The sequence below is a fragment of the Schistocerca americana genome, chromosome 8 (assembly GCF_021461395.2).
Source record: "Schistocerca americana isolate TAMUIC-IGC-003095 chromosome 8, iqSchAmer2.1, whole genome shotgun sequence".
Lineage (NCBI taxonomy): Eukaryota > Metazoa > Arthropoda > Insecta > Orthoptera > Acrididae > Schistocerca > Schistocerca americana.
Window position 1 is genome coordinate 97739056 of NC_060126.1, and position 21317 is coordinate 97760372.

The following is a 21317-nucleotide window of genomic DNA, read 5'->3' on the forward strand; positions in this document are numbered from 1 at the left end:
GCTACCTTAACAATCATTTCAATAGCTACTTGAATCTACGCAATTTAGAAATAAGAGATTTAACTTTGAACCTGAATTAAATGATTCTGAACAATTAACAATAGTAAAATTTTGTACGTACCAAGCTGAGCTGCAGTCACAGGTAAGCTAAAATATGGCAACAAAACTCGCACTCTTAATTTGTGCTTGTGTAATCTAAATATTGTAGTCAGCTATGAATACTTTAACTGAACTTTGAAATTAAAGCAGTGAAATGGAATAATATTGCTTTAATCCTGGCGTTTGAATTTTAACGACACTCGGGTTCATTTCGGAAAAGAAAGGGATCCTGCTTGGTAATGTAATTGGGACAATGAGCAACAAAGGTTCATGCTGTAATTTAAAGAGGCAAATTGAGCAGTTTGAAAAGCTGAGGTCTGCCATACAGTTCTAAAACTTTACGTGCTTCCAGTTTTCCTTGTTGGTTGATTGAAGGTTTGAAGTCGTCGGTCAAGGAGGTGGCGACAGTCACTCATTGTCGGCCGTCGCTGTTGCAGAAGCTGGTTGTTGGCGCGCCTTCTTCTCGACACTGTCACCAGGCGAAACGGGCTCTTGATGTGCACCAGCTAATGCTTCCCGTCCGCGACACCATGTCAGAAACTTAGTCGAGCCCAATTACATGCTGCCAAACCCCGAAAGCGCGGCAACTCGTGGGAGCGTCACACCACACACCTGCTCCATCGCCCTACTCCCCAGACTCTCTCTGCCCGCGCTCCACGAGGCAGAGTTAACATTACCAAAGATCCTGAACACTTTGGTTCTCCACACGACCTATCGATGTAATCGTTCGATAGCATAGTTTTCCCTAGGCCAGGCCCAGCGTAAAATACGAATTATATTTACAAAACAAACCAATTATACATCGACATATATATATATATATATATATATATATATATATATATATATATATATATATATATAGTAAAACAAGTACAACATACAAAGACACAGAAATGTCATATCTTCAGGTAACAAAATAAGGAAAAATCTATAGTACAATAGATGGAAATAGAAGGATATGCATTTCCGGCGTTACACTCTGCTCGGGTCAGTGTCCTATATACGTGTTGGCCGTCCGTGCAGCCGCCGCGGGAGGTTGTAGCAGTCAGCCATTGCTGATACGGTGACCTGCTGTGCCTTCTATGTTCAGGCATCTCCCTGCTACCGTGTGTACAGTTTCCCCAATGTATACCTTGCTGAACTGTTCAGGGATTTGGTAGAACGCAGGTTAGCGAAGGCTACATCATCCTTTATTGAACGTAGTAGTCCAAAGGGGTGGGTGTGATAGACGTTTAATATTGTGCGGCTCCAAGACAAACGGGATGCACACTAATGATTTGTGGTCCTGATTTTCTTCCTACCGTTGCCTAGGTATAACTCACCTGAACACACGCCTTATTTGCTTCTTACTGTACCCCTTCACTCGGAACGTTATATCGAGGTGATTTAACTCATATGGAAGGCTGTTTTAGTTGCAGAAGGATAGCGCCATTTGACCAAGTCTAGTCCCCTCCATAGCACCGACACTGCTGCATCGTCGATCGTTCTTCTTCTACGGCTGACGATACGCTGAAGTGACAGACGTCATGGGATACCGATATGCATATACACAGATGGCGGTAGTATCGCGCACGCAAGATATAAAAGGACAGTGCCTTGGCGGAGCTGTCATTTGCACTCAGGTGATGCACGTCAAAAGCTTTCAGAGATCATTATGGCCACACGGCAGGAATTACTAGACTCTGAACGCGGAGTGGTAGTTGGACCCAGACACATGAGACATTCAGCTTCGGAAATTGTTAGGGAGTTCATTGTTGTGAGATACACAGGGTCAAGAGTGTACCAGATTTCAGGCATTACTTCTCACCTCGGGCAACGCACTGGTCGACGCGACGGCCTTCACTTAAAGAAAGAGAGCAGCAGCATTTGCGTAGAGTTGTCGGTGCAACATTGCATGAAATAGCCGCAGAAATCAATGTAGGATGTACAACGGACGTATCCGTCATGAGAGTGCGGCGAAATTTGGCGTTAATGGGCTATGGCAGCAGAAGAGGGATGCGAGTGTCTTTGCTAATAGCACGACGTCGCTTGCAGTGCCTCTCCTGGACTCGTGACTCATATTGCCCGCCTGGAAGGCGGCGCGTGGGTCTGCTGAGATCTGCAAAACAGACCGAATTGGAAGCGAGTAGGAGCAGGTGAGGTAAAGCACTTCGGTACTACAAGTAAAGTTAAAGTACTTTTACTGGTGTTATTATTATTTATTTTATGGCCTTCATTGGACCACTGTAGTCAAAAATACAAAGTTGTAAACAAGTTGTTACACATGGATACAATTTGGTTCGACAATAACTTAATATATTTAGGTAATAAAATTATTAGAGGCTATTCTTATATGAAAAGTGTTTTGCTCTTCTGTCTGCCCAATATTTCTTCATTCTTTCAGATATTTTCTTTCTTTATTGATTTTCATTTGTAGTCTGGTTTGCCGGTCTTGCAGTATTCTGGTTTTCTCTGTCTTGTTTTTTAGGTCATCTACTGTAATTTGAAGTTCTTTTATATCTTCCTTAATTTCTGTGATCCATTTAATGTCGCTCTTGCTATTCCACAATTTTTGTATTATTTTTTTACTAATTCTGTTTTCTGGAGTTTTCATCAGATGTCCAAAGAATGAGATGCGTTTCTTCCTGATTGTGCTCATGACTGGTTCTATTTTCTTATATACTGTTTCATTTGATGCTATTCTCCAATGTCCATTTATTTTATACTCTTTATTTATACATGTCCTAATTATTCTTCTTTCTATTTTTAGTATTCTGTCAATTTCTGCTGTATTAGTTATTTTGAAGATAGTTTCAGCTGCATATGTTATTTCTCGTTGTGTAACTGTTTTATAGTGTTTTAATTTTGCATCTATGGATAAGTTTTTTTTGTTGTATGTAGTTTTGGTAATGTAATTTGCATAGTTCAGTTTTTTTATTCTATTTTGCCATGATGGCTTCTCATTTAGATTGTATGCTATTATTTCGCCTAAATATTTAAATTTATCAACAATTGTGATTTCCTGTTCTCCTATTGTAATTTTGTTTGCAAGTGGTGGATCAGTTAGCATAATCTCCGTTTTTTCAAATGATATTCTAAGGCCTACTTTCTCTGCTATTTCTTGTAGTGATTTCACTTGTTGCCTGGCTTCTTGAACGGTGTTGGCTAGGAGAGCAAGATCATCAGCGAATCCCAAGCAGTTTAAGCTAATATCATCTTTTGCACTTCCAATTCTTATCCTCTTTGGATTGTCCTTGTACCATTCTCTCATTATGTATTCCAGTGCACAGTTGAAAAGTAATGGTGATAGGCAGTCACCTTGTCTTAAGCCTGTTTTTATGAGGAATGGTTCCGAAATTTCTCCTCTAAACTTCACTTTTGATTTGGTGTTGGTTAGAGTGAGTTGTATTACTTTAATTAGTTTTGGATGGAGTCCTAGATTTCTTAAAATTTTTAATACTGAAGGTCTGTGGAGACAGTCATATGCCTTCTTAAAATCTACAAATGTTATTGCCAGAGGTTTGTTCCGTTTCTTGTAGTATGCCATAATCAATTTTAAACTAATTATCTGCTCTGCACAGCTTCTCCATGGTCTGAAACCTCCCTGATATTCCCCTAACTCCTGTTCTAATTGCTCCTTGATTCTTTCATATAGGATCTTGGATAGAATTTTATATTTACTGGTGTACGAACATACACAAACACATTATTTAACTTTTGGTACAGATGAGCACGTAGGTGCGAAGCCGTTCATGTATCGAAGCTAACAGTTACTAGAAGTTACAAAGGCAAAGTAGAGGCTAAGTTGCTAGGTCGTCTGCTCTTGATCAACTGGGCAGAAAGCAGAGCGGCGCTCGTTGAGCTCCACAGCGTCGGCCAGAGGGCGCTGTGGTCGGCGTGGTTCGTCCGCTCTCGTAGTGCCAACCCACGAGCGTGCACGTACGTTGTGGCATCCGAACTATCGACCACGGTCGGACCCTTGACGACTGAAAACTGTAGCCTGGTCGGACGAGGCCCGATTTCAGTTGGTAAGAAGCTAGTGGGATTCGAGTGTGGTGCAGACCCCACAACGTCAAGTGCCCGAGTTGTTAATAACGCATTGTGCAAGCTGGTGATGGGCCTAAACGGTGTGGGCTGTGTTTGCATGGGATAAAATGGGTCCTCTGGTCCAACTCAGCGTATCGTTGACTGCAAATGGTTATGTTCGGCTACTTGGAGACCATTTGCAAGCTTTCATGACATCGTGTTCTCAAACGATAATCGAATGTTTATGTATGATAATGCGCCACGTGGAAACATTATGGACAGTTCTAGCGAATTGTTCGGCCAACGAGGTCGCCCAACAAACATTTGTGGGACATATTCGAGAGCCCTGTTCGTACTTAAAATCCTGCACCGGCAACACTTTCGGAATGCGGACGGTTACACAGGCAACATGGCTCAATGTTTCTGCAGGGCACTTCCAACGTCCTGTTGTATCCGTACCACGTCGGAGTGCTGCAATTCGCCGGGAAGAAGGAGGTTCGACATAATATGACTTTTTCGTTTGGGCGGTTCTGGTGTTGTTTTATTGGCTCACTGAACACAAAGGAATAGCGGCATAGCGACGCTATGGTGAGCTGCTCTCCCAGCCACGGTAACGACAGCTCAGTCCTTTTGTGCAAATGTTTCCAGATGTACGTTTCGGTAAGTGTATACTACAGGTGTGCAAACACAAATAACGATAAATGTGCTAAGAAAGGGAGTAAATTACTTTATTACTCTGTACAGAGCCATCGCAGACCACCGGTCCATTACAGCAAAACATGCGCAAAATATCCCTGAAAAACCTCTGAAAATTTGTCGGTGCAGGTTGGGGTCAACCTGCCTGAGACTGGCTTGATTCACATTGTTTCAGCAGGCGATGATTTACAGATTGCAGAAGCTGTTGAAAACAGTCATATTTGAATGAGGCTCATTTCATCCATTTTACGATAATGGTGGCATTCGTCTTTCTTCGAAGGATGACGGTGTAGTATACTTGGTACATAGTCTGCAACGTCTGCTGTGGCTGAAAAGTGCCACTCGACAGTGGCAGTCCGTATTGCAGTCCGGGCACGTGAAAAGCGAGGGGCTTCTAACAGAAGCCGCTCTCTATTTCCGTCTTTTCCCCTTCCTGATTTGTTTTTGTTCGCCCTCTGCAAGGTTGATCGCAAATCGCACACCTAGTCGCCACTTGATACGTCGACCAGAAATGCTTTTCTAGCGACTTGGATTAATATTGGCACTGCTCACGTCTCTCTTGCAGGTATCTTTGAAGCGAATGTGCTGTGCCCCACTGGCCTCACACCCTCCTGAAGTTCTCCGTACAGCAAATTTTTCGGCATTCCCTCAAGATCCGTGCGCCTGACATGTCCCAGCCATCTCATACTTTGGAGGCTTAGGAGTGCATGAATGCTGGTTGTGCTTCCTAGCTGTAAGACTTCGGTGTTTGGTACTGTAACTCTCCAAGAGATCTGAAGGGTTCTCTGGAGACAGCGGACATGAAAGCTGTTCAGCTGAGATTCGTGCTTAGCAAGACTTGTCAATGTCTCATAGCTACAGAAAAGAGTGCTGATGACACGAGTTTTTTATTCCTGTAATTTGGTTTTTATTCTGAACAGTCTACTGATCTTTGCTCTGTTTTCAGTCAAGCCATGATAGGTGATACTTTCGTGATTCTGTTAGTAATCTCAGTGCCCACAAAAGAAGTTGCCACATATTGTAGATCCCAAGAAGGTAATTTCATCAAATACATGGAGAGCTGCCGTCAATGCTGACAGATAGAAGGTTGGTGTTGCTCTGCGCCATGACCTCGGTTTTTTTGGAGGCAGATGGTGATACCAAATTTTTCACATCGTTTGTTAATTAGATACTGTAGCTCATCGTCTGTGATTGCTACCAGAGTTGCATCGTCTGCATATAACATCTCACGAATAACGACTGTATTTACTTTGCTCTTCGCTTCAGGCGGGCAATGTTGAGAAGATTTCCATCAGACCTAGTATGTGATGGAATTTTAGTTAATAATATAAGTAACACACCCTTAGGTTTGTCTCATTTTAAATATTAATTAGTCGGTGCTATTTAGGAATAGGAATTTAGGAATTTTTTTATTTATCTGTATGTGCAATATTTAAATTAAGATAACTTTTTAATGATAGTCCATTTAATAAAATCAAAAATTTTCTGTCGAGAAACTTAGTACCGTTAACGTATCCATTCTGCTGCAAATCACTTGTAGCGTACAACTAACGCTGTCAGAAAAATAAACCCAAGAGAGAACCGCGAAGTAATGAATTGAAGCTTGAGCGTCAAGGGTAAAGCGGACATCACTGTCGTGAACGGCAAATACCAGAAGTGAGTGGAACAATTTGGTTTCCAAACAAACAAGACAGTGCATGGCGTCGAGATGCGCTCTGTTGTACAGTTTTTTTCAGTGCAGAAAGTTAAACACGGTAATAAATCAAACGTAACGCAATTACTATGCAATGAGCCATCGGAGGCGACCGCTCCCTTGTACCACAACACTCAGAAGATATCCTTCAACAATCTCCGAAACTTTATCGGTGGAGTTCATGTGTACACTGTATTCAGAGCCTCGAAACGGCAGAGCAGGAGATGTGATGCAGTATTCTCAGTATCGGAAGGTAACGCTCTGTATGTAGCTGGTTTGTCGCGTTTTGGAAGACGGGCAGTACTTGCCACGCACTGAAATGTAATTTGTTAAGGATCGGTAAAAACTTATGTGAAGTCTCCAACCGGAAATTCTCCATAAGAACCGCATCGCGACAAATTCATATTTTTGTGTCAACTGTATTTCAGAGGGTTAGTGTTCGGACATTCATTCGCTGACATGCTCATTAATCAATAAATGACAGTAAAAGCCAAATTTGATGAACATTGCCTTTATTAGTCCATTAAATTTCGGGCATGCCGCCGTGCAAATAAAAATTCCTCCACTGATATTTCGGCAGCGTATCGTCCGGCCATCCTCAGAGTGAGTCGCAAGACTGACTACAAGATGCCAAGCGCGGCCTTATATGCTCCACCGCAGCGGTACTGCGCATGCGGGTCACAGATGCTGGTCGGCGGTAAAGAAATACGCTTACACATGCGCCGCCTGTGGCGAAGGCGTACAGACATTCGATTCGCTTATCGATGTATGATCGGCGGAGGTGACACGATGACGACTTCTCTGCAGTTTAATTACCCCAAGAGCCGGATTCCATGCTTTGTCCAAACTCAAACCACTATATTTATTAAATTATTAGCTAATCTAATCTCTATAGCTTCCTTGAAGACAGATTCCCAAAAGAAAGAAGTGGATCTTAAAATCTTCACATCACTGTAATTCATGGAATGCCCTGTATCAACACAATGTTCGGCCACAGCTGACTTGTCTGGCTGTAATAAGCGTGTGTATCTTCGATGCTCCACACATCTCTCATGAACGGTGCGTGTCGTTTGACCTATGTACGACTTCTCACAATTTCCGCAAGGAATCTGATACACACCCGCTTTACGAAACTGTAAATCGTCCTTTGCAGAGCCGAGTAAAACTACACTCTTTGTGGCGGGCCCGAAGATCACCTTAACACAGTGTTTCTTAAGAATACGGCCTATCTTCGAGGAAAGAGCACCCACACAGGGCAAAAACGAACTAGACCAGATCGCTTTATTATTTATGAAAATCTATATCGCACCTGTGAAATTTATTGAAACGATGGAACTTCTGCACTAATTAAATAGCATATTTTAAAATATTAATACATCGGGAGATTACAAGCTTTGCAAATGTATGAATGAATCTACGTCACATACGGTTTGCAGCATCAAAACACTGAAATGTCTTTACACGTTTTGATAATACTAAAGAATTCTTGGATTTAGAAATGGAGGGTTATTAATGCGAGGGCGAGCTAAGAAGTAATGCCTACGAATATTTTATCCTATTCTCAATACAGGTTGGGCTATTACGTGTCATGTATATTACTCCGTCGACTTTTCGGCTTCCCTGACACAAGCTGGAACCCTCTGCCGCCGAAGGGCTCCAAATGGTAGCGTGTGACACGGCGGTGTGTAACGTAACTACGGCGTGCTGTAATCGAGTCCACACATGGAGCACGCCATCCTTCAGCATCACAATGCCGGGCCACACACGAGCGCTGCCACATCTGCCACAATCCGACGCCTTGGGTTCACTTTCGTCGATCATCCTCCTTACAGTGTCGATTTGGTCCCATTCGATTTTCGTCACTTTCCAAAACTAAAAGAACACGCCCTTAAAGGCTGCAGGAGCTCTGAGGCATTACTTCACAATATACCCTCGTAGTTTCACTTCTTATCATACGGTACTGTTCTTAAGTCCTTTTCTTTTGACTGTAAGCAGTAATGAGCGAATAAAAATTAGTTTCTTTGTCACACTCATTCAGCAGTGCTCAATATCCAAGGTCTGAGCGTCAGTAGTGTGCGGTCATGAGGTTCCGCAACGTTCCTCTGCCGCTGTGAACCGGCGCCAAATCCAAAATGGATCTTTCTCTTGCCAGCGATAGAACAAGAGGAGTACAAGGTTCAGATCAATTCACGGCTATCTGGAAAACATAAAGTTACGTTGACTCAGTTACCACCTAGAAAAAAGATCGTTTCGTGTGAATGCTGCTGCAGTCCTGGTACTCAATACTGTATCCGCACTCCTAGATGAGACAAAATGATATAGCACAACCCATTGTTAACACGAAATGGGCAGCGAAGTTTCGTCTTGGCTCCTGTATGTGCGCAGATACCATACACACATGTAAAAGGAATAAGAAATGAATTACACAACGTTACTTTCTTCTAGGTGATAATTTGAAAGAGGGCTATGATTATACGAATGCCTTTCATAATGATGCACTTTTGCATAATACGTATATGTCACTTGTGGATTAAAAAATTGTTTGACCATAGCCGATCACAGCTGCTGAAGTGGTACGTTTTTGCAAGAGGTACAGGGAAGTACCTCTTGGGGAGGCACGAAATCTTTGACAGGTGTTGGCCAATGAGAACACTGCGTGCATGTTATTCAATGGCTCAAGGAGTTTTAGCACACAGCACTGTTTTCGCTGGCAGCACATGTAGCAAACATGACTTACACACGTGTTTTGTGGATTTTGGAATGGGCGCATTCGACCAGCAACTTTCAGCACTATGATGAGATTACAGCAAGCAGCGAGCATTCGGGTTGTATTCAAGTGACTGAAAATTAAGAATACTTTAGGGTTATGTAGAATCGTGACCTTTTGGCGATGTATTTTGCATTCTAACTTGACGGAAAATGTTCCGCCTTTGTTCTCGCTTTTGATCTCATTATAATAAACGGTGATTTTTATGCATTTGTTAGTTAACCATCTGTAAGTTCAAGTGACTTACATGTAGATTCGCTCAGTTGCAAAATCATGTTTTAGAAGTGTGTAGCTCAATTTTTGAATACTTTCGTATACTCATGCTCGGAGGTGATGTCACACAGTTTAATCCGATACTTGTTGTTGTGGATTGGCAGGCGCCAAACCACGGGGTTTGGAGGAAGCCGAAAGGCACGCGTTTAAGCTCACGCAGGTTGGCGTGAGGTCTGGAACAGGTCAAGGTATGTAGACTTCAGAAAAAAGGTGGTACTTGATGGAATACTTAACTTTAATCCATTAATGTTGAACGTAGCTCTTGTCTGTACATTATTTACAATATCAATAGTAACTGAATAATGGCGCCTTGCTAGGTCGTAGCAAATGACGTAGCTGAAGGCTATGCTAACTATCGTCTCGGCAAATGAGAGCGTATTTTGTCAGTGAACCATCGCTAGCAAAGTCGGCTGTACAACTGGGGCGAGTGCTAGGAAGTGTCTCTAGACCTGCCGTGTGGCGGCGCTCGGTCTGCAATCACTGATAGTGGCGACACGCGGGTCCGACGTATACTAACGGACCGCGGCCGATTTAAAGGCTACCATCTAGCAAGTGTGGTGTCTGTCGGTGACACCACATCTGTGTTTAGCAATGACGACTAGTCTCAAGTAATTGCTTACTGAAACATTATACTGTATTTATAATTAGTTTAATCTTCGTGAGATTATTATGTCGGACCTTTTCCTTTGTTCATAAATTCCGCCACGTGTACCATACATGAATGTGTGAAAACTTAAGCCTTGCTTCATGTAAAAACATGCTCCGCTGACCTGTATTTCCATCTGCTTATGGGCTAGAATATGTGCTTAAATAGTAGTTGACATTATCTTTTATAAGAAGTTCGGGTGAAACGACGTAAATGCAGCATTTCGACGCATGTGGCATCAGAGACGCCGTCATCGAAACTTGTTTTTCCACGTCAAAAGTTCTGACTTTTCAAGTTATTAGGCAGTGTAGATCGCAAGTGACAAACACATTTGTCCTACAGAAATTGAACCTACAAGGCCTAATGTAACACACTTTGAGACAGCATAGAATGGTGTATGCAATCCACGTTTCAGTTCAAATATCAGCTGTGTTACGGGGTGTTCAAAAACTCTCCACAGTGCCGTATGATTTTAGCTGCATATTCCGTATGATCGTTCGCCTGCCTGGGTTACTACCCTTCAAGTGGACTCCCCCAACATTCCACTGTTCCGTTTATCTCAGCCAGCGTCAGTAGGTGTGTGTCGTTACGTGTTGACGTTTGTTCGTTTGTTTCGTTTTTGTCACTGTTAAAATGCTAACCATTGAAGAACGTGTGTCTTTAGTCGAACAAGTGTTCAAAGCTGGCATAAATACACGGTTTCAGTTCGTCAAACATTTAATTCGTTTTTGCCCGAGACAACACTGCCACATCGCGATACTGTGCGAGATTTGATTAATAAATTTCGAACTACGGGTTCAGTGACAGATACACCGAGAAGTGGTCGTCCTAGAGTTTTGTCTGAGGATAAACTACTCGATATTTCCAATAAAATGTCCATGAGTCAGAACAGGTCAGTAAGAAAACTCGTCCAGGAAATCGATGTTAGTGTCGGAATGGCCCACACAGCTCTAAGGAAAATTCCGCCATGCAAAATTCCCATACAAAGTGACAGTCGTGCAAGAACTGACAAATACTGATTATGGAAAGAGACTGCATTCAAAACTTTCATTCAACAAAATGGAAGGGATATTCTTAATGAAACGTTTTTCACTGATGAGGCGTGGTCTTACTTATCTGGGTACATGAGCTCGCAAAACTCTCGTATGTGGAGTACTGCAAATTCATTGTGTACTCATGAGGAACCACATCATTCTGTGAAAATTGAAGTTTGGATTGCAATTTCTAGACGTCGGATTGTGGGTCCCATATTTTTCAACGAAACAATAAACGCACAACGATATTGCATTGATATTCTGTACCCATTCATAGTATAACTTGTGTTAAGAGAAATACAACAAGATGGTGCAACCGCGCATACAGCTCGCGTTTCAGTGTCACTGCTTGCTGATGTTTTTGGTGATCGTACAATTTTACAGGGACTTTGGCCTCCACGATCGCCTGACCTACCACCACCTTTCTTCTAGGGTGCAGTTAAAGCAACTGTCTATAAAAGCCGACCAAAATTCATCGATGAATTGAAACCTGCAATATTCACTTTCACTGCTTCTGTTATAGAAGAAATGCTACAGCTTGTGTTTGGAAACATGATTAGACGAATTGAATTGTGCATTCAACAACAGGGGGGACACTTTCAACATTTAATGTGAAAATTTGTAAGTAAAAATCAGTACTCAATAAATTAATAACTTGTATTTCACTGAGTTTCATTTCGGTATATTCACTGCGGCATACGGCACACGTGGCTAACAATCATACGGCACTGCGGAGAGTTTTTGGACACCCCGTACTTCCAAATAAGGCCGTCCCATTTTCGTTGCGGTATCTTATGAACTAAATATGTGTAGTGAGATTTCATTATTAATTGGTTACTGATGTGTCGACAGAAGTGCCGACACAGTATGATTTGAGGGGACCGCAATGCACGCTATAAACACACGAAGGATGGCGTGAGGTCTGAAACAGGATACGTAATGAATGCTATAAAGAAAAGTACGTAGCTTCTGGAATACTTAACTTTAATCCATCCGTGTGGTACATCGCTCTTGACGATACAAGTGAGACTCTTTAGATACATGCAATGTTACTAATGGCGCCTTGCTAGGTCGTAGCCATTGACTTAGCTGAAGGCTATTCTAACTACCTGCTCTGCAAATGAGCGAGGCTTCGTCAGTGTGCATCGCTAGCTGCGTCGTCCGTACAACTGGGGCGAGTGCTATCCCGTATCTCGAGACCTGCCTTGTGGTGGCGCTCGGTCTGCGATCACACAGTGGTGACACGCGGGTCCGACATGTACTAATGGACCGCGGCCGATTTAAAACTACCACCCAGCAAGTGTGGTGTCTGGCGGTGACACCACAGTTACGTTCAGTCCGAAACCAGAGACGCTAGAGTTCTGGGCGCCGGTTTGGTGGCTTGTGTGAAGGCGTCCTCGAGCAGAATGGTGGTGGTCTGCTGACTTTTACCTGCAGTCACGACCGCGGACGGAGGGACCTGTTACGAGGGATCGGCGTTGGTCTCCTCGTCTCCTCCGCATCTCCAGCGCTGTTCCAAGTATAGGAGTGGAGAGTGGAGGGGGGAGGGGGAAGCGGGGGGGGGGGGGGATTGCCGGTATCAGCGCCACCTTCCGCGCCTCCGCTTCAACTCCCCGTCACGGTGGGCGGCTGCGTAGTGCCGTGGCTCTGCTGCACGAGCCGCACCGTCCGCGCCTGAAAGAGGGCGCTGGAGACGCCAGCGGCGGAACTTGGCGGGAACAGGAACGGAGACTGCGTCTTGTACCGAGGTGCGGAATAGGAGCTGCGGAGTTATAGGAGTTTCTGCATTTACATGTGGCATACAAGACTGAATAAACGCAAGGCTAGCTGTATTTGATGGATTGCTTATCTTGTGCGATTAAAGTTCAGATAAGGCCTCAGTCTGGGCTCTGGTATTCATAGATGTTTATTTACTGTAATTTTCTTATAAGTAGTTTAGTTTAAGCAGTTGTATTTACGTATGTTAAATTTTGAGGCCACAGAGAGCGGAGTGTGGCCTAGGAAGTGTTTGTAATTGTGTGGCTTGACACCACACGCTAAATTCCTAACAAATACTCACTGGCAAGTTGCCGTTAAAAATTGTGGGTGGTTTATGGCCGTTTCACAATTTAGCCCTTAGCTGACATATATATCCGGTTATTTGTTGGCGACAGTCCGTTGCTTTCTTGACTGTGCAGAGCGCTATCTGACCTGAGCTGCTGTCACTAGTCGTGCCCATTGCCTGAGTTCATGTGACCTGTGGACGGTAAGTGGAGGGTCTAGGAGTGTTTGCTGGACTACAAGGCCCCGGAGTTGCTACGTTAACTAAATGTGAAAGAAATTTTCTCTTTTCTAAATGTTTCTGCTGTAGTGTCAGTTACTTAAATTTTTATTGAAGCTGAGTGAATGTAAAGTTCTGACGAACGTGCAACTAGCGAAGTTTCGTAGAGAGAGAGAGAGAGAGAGAGAGAGAGAGAGAGAGAGAGAGAGAGAGAGAGACAGACAGACAGACAGACGTAGCAGACCTGTTATTGGAGCTTTGCGTATATTCCATTTGAGTAAACTCCTAGATAAGTGTTGAAAGGTCTCTGTTGGATTCCTTTCATGTTAATTTCTTAAATCTGTTGTCATTTACGGCATAAATTCCACTTCCAAATTTACTGTGGTGTTTCTGACTCTATCGGGGAGGAGGCTGAGCAGTGTAACGTGCTACTTTTACACATAATCAAAGACGATCTGTCACACTACTACACTTTAAAACACAGTTAATATGTAATTCATGTGACACAGTCTCATACGGAAGCTACATCCGCTTTATTTTATATACTGTATACGATAAGATACTGTCATCCCCCTTCCCTTCTGTGTGAAAGAATCAATGAGCAAATGTATTTCTAATTGCATGCTTGATGGTAGCAGACAAGCCTGTCTGCTAGAGAACAGTAGGACCAACGTCAGAACAGGTAGCTACCTTTCTAAAAGCAGAGAGGTTTCTATTCTTAGTATGGTCCTGTGTGTCCCTTGTCATGTTGGTATAGGAAGCTGCCTCTCTGGTCACTTCCGTTTAATATCTGTGAAGCACCCTTGGTAGGAGCGCAGGTCAGTCTGTCCGCGGCGAGCGTCTGAAGTGGTAAGATCTCTGGCTAAGCGCGTCTCTGCTAAGTCCGTAGGACAATGGATTTTTAAGTTCAGCCAAATTGAAAATTTAATCACCTTTACTTCAGGTTTAGATCTAAAATATCTAATGTTATCTTAAATTCCAACACAGTGTAATTCGAGTGTCAAGTTCAGAATATCTTCCGGTAGTTGCTTTGTCACTACTTTCTGAGTAAAGTGGAACCACGTGTTGATCAGTAACTCTAACTAAGATCATCAATCTTAAATGCGAATGTGTGTGAGATTATAACGTCTCGTCTTGACAATATTTTTCAATATAGCAATTTTTCTTTATGTTCAACCCACGTGGGGTGTACTTTGAGAGACTAGTACCACGTGCTTATACAATTGGTTGACCCATCAGGTTAATAGTAAGACGACAGTAACCAGTTCGAGGTTTTTCTTTTGTAAATTGCGTTTCGATCTAATTTATTTTAATTATCAAAATTATTGTGGAGTTACACTCTTTGTGTAAACCAAGTTGACCACGTGAAGCATGTGGTGTAATCATCAAAGTAGCCCTCAGCTATTCTTTTCGGGAAGATTTCACAAAGAGTTAGTATCAATTTAGTATACCTGTGTGACGGACAGGATTGCGCTACGAACGTAACTTCTTTGGGTGTAAATTGAATCGGTTGGTTGTGGTTAATTTCCTCTTGCATATGTTTCAACGTTCTTCGTGTGTTATTTTATGAACGCAGTGTTGTACGCAGTCTCCCAATCTTGGCTCCATATTTGATGTGTTCCATAAGATTGCAAGCTCACATTTTCACAATCCTAAATAAGGCACCAGTTTAGTTATGAATCAAGTTTGATATGCTGAAATTGTAACGGAACAATGATCAATGTTAAAATAAATGTCTAAACATAAACTGATTTATCTCTTTTTATTTAAATTCTCTTTATGTATATCAGCGGTTGTCGTAAGATGACTATTAAAAGATTATAATTAATGTTAGTCTGGTTGGGAATTTGGTAAGCTAGACTGGATATCTAGTGAAACAGTTGCTCAGTAATGCAAGGTTAACTTCCCCAGATAGCTCACAGCTTTTAAACCGCTTTTATTGTCTTGAATATCAGCACTGCTTTCAGAACAACTTAATGCATCAACATTACAGTGTAACAGGTTATATGCCAGTTGCTGAAGCACGACTGAAGCTATGATCATTTGTGTTTGACTTGCTCGAGTGTTTTAATTCTCATTAGAAATTTGGTAATTCATGAACGAAAATTTGCTTAAGGGGGCAAGTAAAAGTGTTCTTGGAATGTGCTAATGGTGGGATTTTAATAAATGTTCTTAGTGACTTCTAAATTTTGGTTCATTGCCTCTCAACCCTGCACCAGCCAAACCCTTTGGGATTCAGACCTTGATTCACCCTGGTAGGCGAAGAAACCCAGTTCATAAACATACATGAGCATCATGAAGAAAAAAATCGCTTCAGCTGTACGAAAAATACTTACCTATAATCCAACTAGTTTAGAATCACATCTTCAGCGATAAGTCTGTATATAAACAAGAGCCAAACATTTAAAGATAGTGTTTCTGTTGAAATGGAGAGTATCTTAACACAAAACTGTATAGCAAAATCACGTAATAACATTTATTTCATAATTTATTTCAAACGATAACCGGTAGATGACCCAACATTCGTGATAAAAATGTTCAGCCGTCAAACGGTAGGGAGTCAATTTAAAATACTGCAGAATGCAGGGAACATCACCATTCGTCAACGCCATGTACCGTGACAACGATGCATTTCCGGACGCATGTCCGTAAGACCTTCTTTCCACCATTTTCAGTCAGGAATGCGTCCCCGCATTTTGTCGGCCTTATTAATCTTCCTTCTGTATACAGACGTATCCCCGAAGATACAGCTCTAACGCCGCGAAATTGGTTGGATCGTAAATAAATATTCATCATACAGCTGAAGCGGTCTTTTTCATCATGATACAATACTACAGCAGTGGAGGTCCGCCCCAATAGCTGAGTGGTCAGCGTGACGGATTGCCGCCCTACGAGCCCGGATTCGAATCCCGACTGGGTCGGGGATTTTCTCCGCTCAGGTACTGGATGTTGTGCTGTCTTCATCATTTCATCCCCATCCGGCGCGCAGGTCTCCCAATGTGGCGTCGAATGTAATAAGACCTGCACCAAGGCGGCCGGCCCTGCCCCGCGAGGGTCCTCCCGGCCAATGACGCCAAACGCTCATTTCCATTTCACAGCTGTGGATGCCCACAACAGAAAATTTTCTGCTTACATTAGCTGTAAAATTGAGTTTCAAAAGAAGTGTAAGGCTTTCAGAATGAAACTCTGTGACTGTCCCGCATTGTAGTGTCTCCTTGCTCGTGCGTGCCTCTGCATAGAGGCAGACCACGGGTGACTAATTAGTTCCCTCCTTGTCCTGATTAGTGATGTTCGCTATCGATCGCTATGGTGACCTGTTGACGCACATTCCGCTTCAGGTGCGCTGTGTCGCTGCGCGACCTTCCCACGGGCCAACAAGTACAACGCACCGCTTACTTTATTTATACATCGGTCGCTTTCGGAGAACCGACGATTCACAAGTAGCTCTTCCTATATATATACAGTATCGCATGGAGGTAGCTGCGTAATCCCGTGATTCGCAGAAGACGATGCGAATAGAAACGAGTCAACAAATGAAATTTAATAGCCCATTGGGCACTGGCTTCCGACAGATATGTTACACGTTCCCTTATGTGGTGATAATAATATTAGCTTTTAGATGAGAAGCAATTATTTTCCTTCCATATTGGATGCGTATACTGAGAAAACATGAAACATGTTTCACCAGTAGTCCGAAAGACATATAGCCAGTTTGCGTTAAATTCATTTCTCCACCGCCTTTCTCTCTTATCACATCGGATGATTTGCCATTGAACGACGAATAATAGTAAGTTTTAATTATCATCTCGAAAAAAAAATCATGTCGCAACTATGACGACACTTAGTGATGGTCTGCACATATTTACCCTCATTTGTCGTAATGGTGAATGGCTTCGTGAAGACCTTCGTTCTAGAAGCCTACGATTTCCTGTACCGGAAACGTAATACCTCCAAAATTATTTCGTCGTGATTCTGGAAATGCGTGCCACGCTAAGATCTTTCCATCCGAGGAAATAATGGGAAGTCATGAAGTGCTATGTGGGGTGAATACGTTCGTAAGGGATAACATGATAGCCCAGAGAAGGAGCATGTGTGAATCTGTGCTGTACAGAAAAGAGAAACAAACTCGCGCTCAGCTCAGCAGTTGCCAAGCTGATGTAGCCTTCTGCATTAACGCAAAACCGTAAAAGCGCTATAAAACGGACCTAACGTTCTAAATGAATCGTGATTTACTGACATACATACCTTCTCTCCCTCTGCCTCTCTCTCTCTCTCTCTCTCTGTCTGTCTCTCTCTCTCTCTCTCGTTCTCTCTCTCTAAAACACACGCACGCACATATTCCCCTACCCCACTTCCCAGCCACACATGCGGTACTTAATGTGTGTAGCTTTTATGAGGATGGATGTAATAACTCCGATATCATATCCTACATTTATCAAAGTAAACATCATAATAGATTGCATAGAATATAGTTCTCTTGCTGGCAAAAGACCAAAACATAAAAAAAGGAAGCATTTAATGTCGAAAAAAAGGAAAATCGGAACTGAAAAGCATGACCGCCACAAAAAACTACTTTTCTAGAAGCAAAATAAAAAAAAGTAGCAGCGTATTATGTTTTATTTCGTAATCGACTTACTCTTATCAAAACGGAGAACTTATCACAGTGTACCATTCTCCTAAACATTGTGTTCTTAAGAACGCAACACAAAACGGACTTTGACTCTACTGCAATGGCACGCAGTGCACTACCCGGCTAACGTAACTCCTGCACTTGTTGGAAATGATATTAAACAAATGGAAATACTAGTAAAACCGTCTTCAGTTGAAGGTTTGTGTGAGCACAGTGTATACCGACGAAGAGTAGGTAGAAATACTACTCCCCTACAAACAATTTAAGTTAGCAGAACCGTAACGCCAATAACTTTTTTGTTATTTAAAGTTAGGTACGAGTAGTAGAGAACTGCACTATGTTTACACCACATATTGTGCATAGTAAAGGCAGTTCTTGATTAAAAATTGCGTCATCGTTACTTTTATTTTATTGTGGTTGAAGATACGAGCAATGCATTTTTCTTGTATTTCTCAGATGCAAGTGGACGAATTACCTGCGCTGTACGTTAGTTAGGTTTTGTGTTGCATTGTTAATAACATCATTTTTCCGCGAATAATACCATGTGGTCCTTCTTTGGACAGATGTTGAGGAGAAGGTTTGGACTACCGAATGAAATATACTCGGTGGTCATTAACAAAGCGTAAAGTTTATGTCGGCCGCTGTGGCCGAACAATTCTAGGCGCTTCAGCCCGGAACCGCGCTGCTGCTACGATCGCAGGTTCGAATCCTGCCTCACGCATGGATGTGTGTGATGTCCTTAGGTTAGTTAGGTTCAAGTAGTTCTAAGTCTAGGGGACTGATGACTTCAGATGTTAAGTCCCATAGTGCGTACAGCCATCTGAACAATTTTTTTGAAAAGTTTATTAGAGGATTTGTTGTGCTGAGAAATAGCTGTTAAAAGAAGTCGATATCTTGCGCCGTTTTCGTGTTCATTAGCACCGAAGTCAGCCACTCAGACCGTTGCATCTGGAAATTCAAGTGCCCAACAGGATGTAATTGGTGTCAGTTGTTCTCACTGCGTAGGTGATAGTGCACGAGACTGCTCAGCCTTTGGCTCGGGTTCGATCGTTATTGCCGTCCCATGTCCAGTTTTTGCATAGCTCCATAGCTCAGTTTAAGGAAACCAAACGAAGAACACGTTTGGCGACATAATCTCAGGCAGACAGCTTGAATTTGCCCAAAAACGGCTAACTTCATTGTTGATTGACTAATGAGCGTCGTAACGTATAGAATTTTTTCTTAAGAATTGTTTCTTAGCACAACCTAACCTGCGACACCCTTACAAGGTTTTCAGACTTTATCCAACCACTCGGCATACACACTGCGGTGACAAAAGTCGTGGGATACCCCCAACATCGTGTCGGACCTGCTTCTGCCCGGCGTAGTGCAGCGTTTCAACGTGGCATGGACTCAACAAGTCGTTGAAAGTCCACTGCAGAAATTCTGAGCCATGCTGTGTGACAAAAGTCGTGGGATACCCCCAACATCGTGTCGGACCTGCTTCTGCCCGGCGTAGTGCAGCGTTTCAACGTGGCATGGACTCAACAAGTCGTTGAAAGTCCACTGCAGAAATTCTGAGCCATGCTGTGTCCGTAACCGGCCATAATTGCGAGAGTGTTGCCAGTGCAGGACTTTTTCTAGGAACTGACTTCCCCATTATGTTCCATAAATATTCGCTAGTATTCATTTCGGGCGATCCGAATGGTCAGATCATTAGCTCGGACTGTCCAGAATGTGCTTCACACCAATCATGACAATTGTGACAGGTTACATAGGCATTGCCACCCATAAAAATTCCATCGTCGTTCAGGAACTTCAAGTGTGTGAATGGCTGCAAAAGGTCTCCAAGTAGCCGAACATAACCATTTCGAGTCAACGATGGGTTCAGTTGGACCACAGGACCCTGTTCATTTCATGCAAACACAGCTTGCACCATTATGGAGCCGTCACCAGCTTGCCTTCTTGTGTCTTGTCGACAACTTGAGCCCATGGCTTCATGGGATTTACGCCATACTCTAACCCCACCATCAACTCTCCGCTACTTGAATCGCTATACAACTGACCAGTCGTCTAGGGTCCAACCGGCATGCTCACGAGCCCCAGAGAGGCACTGCAGGCGATGTCTTGTTGTTAGCGAAGGCACTCGCTTAGGTCGTCTGCTGCCATAGCCCATTAACTCCAAATTTTGCCGTACTGTCCTACCGGATACGTTAGTTGTACGTCCCACATTGATTTATGCAGTTATTTGACGTAGTGTTGCTTGTCTCTCAGCACTGACAACTTTACGCACACGTCACTGCTCTCGATCCTTAAGTGGTCGTCCGCTACTGCATATTCCGTGGTGCGAGAGAATGCCTGAAATCTAGTATTATCGACACAGTCTTTACTCTGTGTGTCTCGGAATACTGAATTCCCTAACGATTTCCGAAATGGAATGTTCCACACGTCTAGCTCAAACCACCATTCCGCGTTCAGAGTCTGTTGAGTCCCGTGGTGCAGCCGTAAACGCGCCGGAGACCTTTTCACATGAATTACCCAGCTAGAGGTGACAGCTCCGCCAATGCACTGCCCTTTTACACCTTTCGTAAGTGATACTGCCACCATCTGTGTCCGTTCGTCGCCTCAGTGTGTGGTGGCATTTAAATAAGACGTATTAGTGTTCATATCACCATAACGAACAAAGTTACAAGAAAGGGAATCACGGTGGTTAATATCTCCCTCGCAAGCTAAACAACTGTTGCTTCACAAATTTCTTATTTTGTTTTTTTACAAGAAGTTATGTGGGTTTATCCTGATAAACGTGACACTGTAAAAAACAAAACTGTTTTAAGTTTCCGTTCGAACATGCATCAATCCCTGTATGAAATCAGAAAAACTTTATGTTAACTCTTAAAAACTATGTGATTTTTGCTGTAAGATGCTGAAATGTTCCTGATTTATAACTCAAGGCCCCAGTGTGAAATCATGTGGGCCGCACTAGTGTAAGGAGCCGTTAGTTGCTCTAGCTCGCCCGACAATTCGTCAGGAAGGAGCTGACTCTCTTACAGAAATATAACTTACCATGATGGTAGACCTACATTGCAGGATGAGGAGCTTACCACGTTTTAAAGCAAACATTAACTACAAGAGCTGTACTGATGAGTAACTGTTGGTGCCACCGTGAACGTGTAAAAAGGAATGGTAATAGTTTACGAAGCTAAGGTCGGACACTTAAAGTAGTAAAGGAGTT